This window comes from Coregonus clupeaformis, chromosome 4 (genome assembly GCF_020615455.1).
Source record: "Coregonus clupeaformis isolate EN_2021a chromosome 4, ASM2061545v1, whole genome shotgun sequence".
Taxonomy (NCBI): Eukaryota; Metazoa; Chordata; class Actinopteri; order Salmoniformes; family Salmonidae; genus Coregonus; species Coregonus clupeaformis.
This window is the reverse complement of record NC_059195.1, coordinates 9,724,917-9,733,464: the sequence shown is the minus strand read 5'-3', so window position 1 is coordinate 9,733,464 and position 8,548 is coordinate 9,724,917.

The following is an 8,548-nucleotide window of genomic DNA, read 5'->3' as shown; positions in this document are numbered from 1 at the left end:
TAACAAGTTCAAACAGGTGCCATTAATACAGGTAACGAGTGGAGGACAGAGGAGCCTCTTAAAGAAGAAGTTACAGGTCTGTGAGAGCCAGAAATCTTGCTTGTTTGTAGGTGACCAAATACTTATTTTCCACCATAATTTGCAAATCAATTCATAAAAAATCCTACAATATGATTTTCTGGAGGAAAAAAAATCTCAATTTGTCTGTCATAGTTGACGTGTACCTATGATGAAAATTACAGGCCTCTCATCTTTTTAAGTGGGAGAACTTGCACAATTGGTGGCTGACTAAATACATTTTTCCCCACTGTGTATATATATATATATATATATATATATATGTATATATTACACAGTTGAAGTCGGAAGTTTACATACACTTAGGTTGGAGTCATTAAAACTAATTTTTCAACCACTCCACAAATTTCTTGTTAACAAACTATAGCTTTGGCATGTCAGTTAGGACATCTACTTTGTGTATGACACAAGTCATTTTTCCAACAATTGTTTACAGGCAGATTATTTCACTTATAATTTACTGTTTCACAATTCCAGTGGGTCAGAAGTTTACATACACTAAGTTGACTGTGCCTTTAAACAGCTTGGAAAATAAAATAAAATACAAATGATGTCATGGCTTTAGAAGCTTCTGATAGGCTAATTGACATCATTTTGAGTCAATTGGAGGTGTACCTGTGGATGTATTTCAAGGCCTACCTTCAAACTCAGTGCCTCTTTGCTTGACATCATGGGAAAATCAAAATAAATCAGCCAAGACCTCAGAAATAAAATTGTAGACCTCCACAAGTCTGGTTCATCCTTGGGAGCAATTTCCAAACTCCTGAAGGTACCACGTTCATCTGTACAAACAATAGTATGCAAGTATAAACACCATGGGACCACGCAGCCGTCATACCGCTCAGGAAGGAGACGCGTTCTGTCTCCTAGAGATTAATGTACTTTAGTTTGAAAAGTGCAAATAAATCCCAGAACAACAGCAAAGGACCTTGTGAAGATGCTGGAGGAATCAGGTACAAAAGTATCTATATCCACAGTAAAACCAGTCCTATATCGACATAACCTGAAAGGCCACTCAGCAAGGAAGAAGCCACTGCTCCAAAAACCGCCATAAAAAAGCCAGACTACGGTTTGCAACTGCACATGGGGACAAAGATCGTACTTTTTTGAGAAATGTCCTCTGGTCTGATGAAACAAAAATATAACTGTTTGGCCATAATGACCATCGTTATGTTTGGAGGAAAAAGGGTGTGCTTGCAAGCCGAAGAACACCATCCCAACCGTGAAGCACGGGGGTGGCAGCATCATGCTGTGGGGGTGCTTTGCTGCAGGAGGGACTGGTGCACTTCACAAAATAGATGGCATCATGAGGAAGGAAAATGATGTGGATATATTGAAGCAACAGCTCAAGTCATCAGTCAGGAAGTTAAAGCTTGGTCGCAAATGGGTCTTCCAAATGGACAATGACCCCAAGCATACTTCCAAAGTTGTGGCAAAATGGCTTCAGGACAACAAAGTCAAGGTATTGGAGTGGCCATCACAAAGCCCTGACCTCAATCCTATGGAACATTTGTGGGCAGAACTGAAAAAGTGTGTGCGAGCAAGGAGGCCTACAAACTTGACTCAGTTACACCAGCTCTGTCAGGAGGAATGGGCCAAAATTCACCCAACTTATTGTGGGAAATTTGTGGAAGGCTAGTCGAAACGTTTGACCCAAGTTAAACAATTTAAAGGCAATGCTACCAAATACTAATTGAGTGTATGTAAACTTCTGACCCACTGGGAATGTGATGAAATAAATTCTCTACTATTATTCTGACATTTCACAATCTTAAAATAAAGTGGTGATCCTAACTGACCTAAGAGAGGGAATTTTTACTAGGATTAAATGTCAGGAATTGTGAAAAACTGAGTTTAAATGTATTTGGCTAAGGTGTATGTAAACTTCCGACTTCAACTGTATATTGTATTCTACTGAACGAAACACTATGGACACTTTGAATATATCATGAAATGAATACATACTAAAAAGAGACAACCAAATGCCCTTGTAAATCTAGATTTTAAGTGCCTTAAGAAAGTATTCAAACCCCTTTACTTTTGTGTAACTGATCTACACACAATACACCATAATGTCAACGTGGAATTTTGTTTGTAGAACATTTTTGAAATTAATAAAAAATGAAAAGCTGAAATGTCTCGAGTCAAAAATAATTCAACCCCTTTGTTATGGCAAGCCTAAATACGTTCAGGAGTAAAAATGTGCTTAACAAATCACATAAGTTGCATGGGCTCATTCTGTGCGCAATAATAGTGTTTAACATAATTTTTTTATGCTACCTCATCTCAGTACCCCACATCCAATTAATTATATGTAAGTTCCCTCAGTCGTGTAGTGAATTTCAAACACAGATCAACCACAAAGACTAGGGAGGTTTTCCAATGCCTCGTTAATTACACTTTGGATGGTGTATCAATACAGCCAGTCACTAGAAAGAAACGGGCGTCCTTCCTAACTCAGTTGCTGTAGAGGAAGGAAACTGCTAAGGGATTTCACAATTAAGCCAATGGTGACTTTAAAACAGTTAGAGTTTAATGGCTGTGATAGGACAAAACTGAGGATGGATCAACAACGTAGTTACTCCACAATACTAACCTAATTGAAAGAGTGAAAAGGAAGCCTGTACAGAATAAAACATATTCCAAAACACGCATCATGTTTGTAACAAGGCACTAAAGTAATCCTGCAAAAAATGTGGCAAAGCAATTAACTTTTTATCCTGAATACAAAGTGTTATATTTGGGGCAAATCCAATAAAACACATTACTGAGTACCACCATCCATATTTTCAAGCATAGTGGTGGCTGCATCATGTTATGGGTATGCATGTAATCGTTAAGGACTGAGGAGTTTTTCAGGATAAAAAAGAAACGGAATGGAGCTAAGGACAGGCAAAATCTTAGAGGAAAACCTGGTTCAGTCTGCTTTCCACCAGACACTGGGAGATTAATTCACCTTTCAGCAGGACAATAACCTAAAACACAAGGCCAAATCTACACTGGAGTTGCTTACCAAGGAGACAGGGTATGTTCCTTAGTGGCCGAGTTACAGTTTTTGACTTTAATCAATTTTTTTTGGTTATCTAGCAATGAAAATTGTTGTCTAGCAATGATCAACAACCAATTTGACAGAGCTTGAAGAATTCTGAAAAGAATAATGGAAAAATGTTGCTCAATCCAGGTGTGGAAAGCTCTTCGAGACTTATCCAGAAGGACTAACGGCTTGTATCACTGCCAAAGGTGCTTCTACAAAGTATTGACTCAGGGGAGTGAATACTCATGTAATTGAGATATTTCTGTATTTCAATTTCAATAAATTAGCAATAAAAATAAAATAAAACATCTATTTAATCCATTTTGAATTCAGGCTGTAACACAACAAAATGTGGAATAAGTCAAGGGGTATGAATACTTTATGAAGGCACTGTATATTATTTTCCAAGAGATTTTGTAATTGCAAAATGCTTGATATGCACGTCTATTTTGCTAGAGACCATTTGACATTACAATACGTTAAGCAAATTCAGAATGCTGAAGCTCAAATAGAGATTTCCATTGTTTCCCTTGTATCTGATGTGTGTATATACAGTGGGGGGGAAAAGTATTTAGTCAGCCACCAATTGTGCAAGTTCTCCCACTTAAAAAGATGAGAGAGGCCTGTAATTTTCATCATAGGTACACGTCAACTATGACAGACAAAATGAGATTTTTTTTCTCAAGAATATCACATTGTAGGATTTTTTATGAATTGATTTGCAAATTATGGTGGAAAATAAGTATTTGGTCAATAACAAAAGTTTCTCAATACTTTGTTATATACCCTTTGTTGGCAATGACACAGGTCAAACGTTTTCTGTAAGTCTTCACAATGTTTTCACACACTGTTGCTGGTATTTTGGCCCATTCCTCCATGCAGATCTCCTCTAGAGCAGTGATGTTTTGGGACTGTCACTGGGCAACACAGATTTTCAACTCCCTCCAAAGATTTTCTATGGGGTTGAGATCTGGAGACTGGCTAGGCGACTCCAGGACCTTGAAATGCTTCTTACGAAGCCACTCCTTCGTTGCCCGGGCGGGGTGTTTGGGATCATTGTCATGCTGAAAGACCCAGCCACGTTTCATCTTCAATGCCCTTGCTGATGGAAGGAGGTTTTCACTCAAAATCTCACGATACATGGCCCCATTCATTCTTTCCTTTACACGGATCAGTCGTCCTGGTCCCTTTGCAGAAAAGGATTTGAGTCCCTGGCGGTGTAGTGTGTTACTGATGGTAGGCTTTGTTACTTTGGTCCCAGCTCTCTGCAGGTCATTCACTAGGTCCCCTCGTGTGGTTCTGGGATTTTTGCTCACCGTTCTTGTGATCATTTTGACCCCACGGGGTGAGATATTGCGTGGAGCCCCAGATCGAGGGAGATTATCAGTGGTCTTGTATGTCTTCCATTTCCTAATAATTGCTCCCACAGTTGATTTCTTCAAACCAAGCTGCTTACCTATTGCAGATTCAGTCTTCCCAGCCTGGTGCAGGTCTACAATTTTGTTTCTGGTGTCCTTTGACAGCTCTTTGGTCTTGGCCATAGTGGAGTTTGGAGTGTGACTGTTTGAGGTTGTGGACAGGTGTCTTTTATACTGATAACAAGTTCAAACAGGTGCCATTAATACAGGTAACGAGTGGAGGACAGAGGAGCCTCTTAAAGAAGAAGTTACAGGTCTGTGAGAGCCAGAAATCTTGCTTGTTTGTAGGTGACCAAATACTTATTTTCCACCATAATTTGCAAATAAATGCATTAAAAATCCTACAATGTGATTTTCTGGAGAAAAAAAATCTCAATTTGTCTGTCATAGTTGATGTGTACATATGATGAAAATTACAGGCCTCTCCCATCTTTTTAAGTGGGAGAACTTGCACAATTGGTGGCTGACTAAATACTTTTTCCCCCCCACTGTAATATGTAAGGGATGATCAACGAGGGGCTTTGCGTTCTATGGAAAATAATGAAAGATGTGGAAGGTGTGTGACCTTCCACAGAGTTGCATTATTTTCCAGAGAATGCATAGAGCCCCAAGTTGATTATCCCTTTTATACCATGGCTATAATTTAACACATTTGCCACTAGAAATGTGTTCATTTGCCTGTAGAAATGTGTTCAACATCCACTGAAGTAGTTAGCAAGTTTACTAGATAGCTAGTTACCGTGGTAACCAAACATAATTGCTAGTTTAGCTAACCAAACCATCAGTCCTAGCTTGCTATTATGAAAATCGAATTCAACAATACCAATACTGTTTTCAATTTGACTTTTGCTTACAAAAGCAGCTCAAACAAAACATGTAAAAATGAACTATAGCCATTGAATTCTACCGTGCAAATATACTGTGTGTTATAGGGAAATAATGCATGCTCTAGAATGCCCTTCAAGCCAATCTGAAAGGACTATTCAACAATGCCATAGTATGTCTTCTAATTGTTATGACAAATCTTCAGTTATTACCTTTGTTTACACAAATAGTAATAATATTGTGCGGCGTTGGCGTAATCAACATTTCCTGCTTTGTATTTTACACTGTTGAGTATTCTCTGTTTACTACCAGTGTAATTCCAAGTATTGGATTCAGTCAGAGTTCGATCAATCATTTATATACCAGTGATTTGAAGTGTCCAGTGGACTGTAGTATGTTTCTAATGGTAGTGTTAACCTAACCCATTACTCATCTAATTGAGAAACAGTGACCGCTTGGAAAATTCAATCCATATCCTCCCCATAAAGCAGCTCACCCAAGTCTATCCAGACCTATATGAAAAGGTCCTGTGTACAGTACAAACTGTAAATTATGTTTTGCCTAGTCTTAGGATATCCGTTACAAAACAAACAACCGCAGAACATTTCTTACCTACCAATGGAATATGAAACAATCATTGGTAAATCTTCTGTTACAAACATTTTGCAGGTCATATTACTCTGAATACATCATTATTATGTAGATACAAAACTCAATGGGATACTGAAATCCTCAATGAACTGTGAATTATTGTAATTATGAAATAAACAATATTTAAGTGGGAACATTTTGTCTTGTAATGAACTAGCATGTAGAAATGGTGAGCGGAGCATGACATTTGGGAGGCAGTGGAGTCAGCAAAGCCAAGGTTGTCCTTTAGGGGTCAGCAAAAGAGCACAATCATTCAGCCACGGTCAAATGTCGGATGTGTATCAAACGTGAAGTGTGCGCAACGACCAAGTTGCTTATGATATGTTTAAAACCGCAAATGTTCAACATTTCAAAGCCAGTACGCTATATTATATTTGGTATATTCTGTATATATTAGCAATTCTGTATATCCTATTCTTCCCATTTATACTGAACAAAAATATAAACGCAACATGTAAAGTGTTGGCCCGATGTTTCATGAGCTGAAATAAAAGATCCCAGAAATGTTTCATGGGCATAAAAAGCTTATTTCTCTTAAATCTTGTGCACAAATTTGTTTACATCCCTGTTAGTGAGCATTTCTCCTTTGCCAAGATAATCCATCCACCTGACAAGTGTGGCATATCAAGAAGCTGATTAAACAGCATGCTCATTACACAGGTGCAACTTGTGCTGGGGACAATAAAAGGCCGCTCTAAAATGTGCAGTTTTGTCACAACACAATGCCACAGATGTCTCAAGTTTTGAGGGAGTGTGCAATTGGCATGCTGACTGCAGGAATATCCACCAGAGCTGTTGCTAGAGAATTGAATGTTCATAAGCCGCCTCCAACATCGTTTTAGAGAATTTGGCAGTATGTCCAACTGACCGCAGACCAGGTGTAACCACGCCAGCCCAGGACCTCCACATCCGGCTTCTTCACCTGCAGGATCGTCTGAGACCAGCCACCCGGACAGCTGATGAAGCTGAGGAGTATTTCTGTCTGTAATAAACGCCCTTTTGTGAGGAAAAACTCATTCTGATTGGCTGGGCCTATGCCCTCCCAGACCCACCCATGGCTGTGCCCCTGCCCAGTCATGTGAAATCCATAGATTAGGGCCTAATGAATTTATTTCAATTGACCGATTTCCTTATATGAACTGTATCTCAGTAAAATCGTTGAAATTGTTGCTTATTGCATGTATACAGTATTTTTGTTCAATATACTTTTATAGGACAAAAGTGTTATTTTAAGTTTGTTTGGGAAGAAACAGTGAAAAATGCTGAATGATATGTATAAAAGATGTAAGGGCCTCATACGTACTACCCTCAGGCATGCTGTGAAACCACCTAACTATAGTGCAGCTGGGAGCAAATTGTATGTCATTATTTTTGCACTCCATTTTACATAGATCCTTGGACTTTCTCCTCCCAAACGGTTTATCTGAAGAATTCAAACTCAAGGTTTGCGTCCCAAATGGCACCCTATTACCTACAGTACCAATGAAAAGTTTGGACACACCTACTCATTCAAGGGTTTTTCTTTATTTTTACTATTTTCTACATTGTAGAATAATAGTGAAGACATCAAAACTATGAAATAACACATATGGAATCATGTAGTAACCAAAAAAGTGTTAAACAAATACAAATATATTTGAGATTTGAGATTCTTCAAAGTAGCCACCCTTTGCCTTGATGACAGCTTTGCACACTCATGGCATTCTCTCAACCAGCTTCATCTGGAATGCTTTTCCAACAGTCTTGAAGGAGTTCCCGCATATGCTGAGCACTTGTTGGCTGCTTTTCCTTCAATCTACGGTCCAACTCATCCCAAACCATCTCAATTGGGTTGTGGTTGCGTGATTGTGGAGGCCAGGTGTTCTGATGCAGCACTCCATCACTCTCCTTCTTGGTCAAATATTCCTTATACAGCCTGGAGGTGTGTTGGGTCATTGTCCTGTTGAAAAACAAATGATAGTCCCACTAAGCGCAAACCAGATGGGATGGCGTATCGCTGCAGAATGCTGTGGTAGCCATTCTGGTTAAGTGTGCCTTGAAATCTAAATAAATCACTGACAGTGTCATCAGTAAAGCACCCCCACACCATCACACCTCCTCTTCCATGCTTCACGGTGGCAACCACACATGCGAAGATCATCCGTTCACCTACTCTGCGTCTCAAAAAGATACAGCGGTTGGAACCAAAAATCTCAGATTTGGACTCATCAGACCAAAGGACAGATTTCAACCGGTTTAATGTCCATTGCTCGTGTTTCTTGGCCCAAGCAAGTCTCTTCTTATTATTGTTGTCCTTTAGTAGTGGTTTCTTTGCAGCAATTCGACCATGAAGGCCTGATTCACGCAGTCTCCTCTGAACAGTTGATGTTGAGATGTGTCTTACTTGAACTCTGTGAAGCATTTATTTGGGCTGCAATTTCTGAGGTTGGTAACTCTATTGAACTTATCCTCTGCAGCAGAGGTAACTCTGGATCTTCCTTTCCTGTGGTTCAGTTCCATTATAGCGCTTGATGGTTTTTGCGACTGCACTTGAAGAAACGTT